Source organism: Octopus bimaculoides, chromosome 9 (assembly GCF_001194135.2).
Source record: "Octopus bimaculoides isolate UCB-OBI-ISO-001 chromosome 9, ASM119413v2, whole genome shotgun sequence".
In the NCBI taxonomy this organism is placed as follows: domain Eukaryota; kingdom Metazoa; phylum Mollusca; class Cephalopoda; order Octopoda; family Octopodidae; genus Octopus; species Octopus bimaculoides.
The window spans coordinates 21,697,759-21,698,769 of record NC_068989.1 but is presented as its reverse complement, the minus strand read 5'-3'; positions in this window follow the sequence as shown (position 1 = coordinate 21,698,769).

Below are 1,011 nucleotides of genomic sequence, written 5' to 3'. Positions count from 1 at the left end.
CAGTGTTTTCGTCATTTATCTTTCAAAACTGAGTAGATCGAGACATTTTATAAATTGTCTTAGCCATCGAGAGAGTGCAATGCTAATGACGAAAGATGAGCGATCGACTCTTAAGGCAACAATAAGACTCATTCCCGTCTAAATCACCTGCAAGTCTCTTATATCACCGGGCCATTGTGCCTCCACCTTCTGATACAATAGCGACAAGATTGAACGTATGAGTCACAGGCATACAGTTCGACACCTGGTGTCCGCCTACCTCGATTTTTCTCACGAGACCAGAAATTATGTTAGAAGACATTTGATCTACGTAGGGAAAGGCCGAACTTATAACCTCACGATAGAAAATCAAGTTTCTTGCTTACACACACACACACACACACAAAACAAACTGTGTTTGTTTATATCCCACGCATAATATTTATTAAAATAATCTCTCTTCAGAGATATTCCTTAATAACTATGTAATGTTAATATTGAGGAAACTAATATACATAAATCTCGAAAATTTTAAATATCAGATTAAATCAAATCTCAGTTTCAGAAACACATTCTTATATCACTATGCTACCTATTCAATTTAGATCGATTTACGAAAGTTTTCAGTTTAGATAATAAACTCAAAATGATCCGATTTTTACAGCCTGCATGTAGTTGAGCAAAAAAATTTCTTCACTAGAATAAGTTTCGGTTAACGTACCGCACAACATATCACACCATTTCAAAACTCTATTGATCTAAACCTCCTATTACTCTTCCAATATTCCTACCTATTATATCTTATAGTACTTTAAACTTAGCATCCGTAACAAGATATCTTTTATGAACAACGCACCGTGATAAACAAATAAACAAAAATTATATAAATATTTTAAGTGACACATCTAGCCAATTTCAATTATAGTTTACTAAGTTACTGTATCCTTAAAAGAACATGTCGCTGTTTTTCATAGGCTTTAGCACTAAATACATATTTTCCATTATATTCATCTCGTGTTCTGTTATAATGCC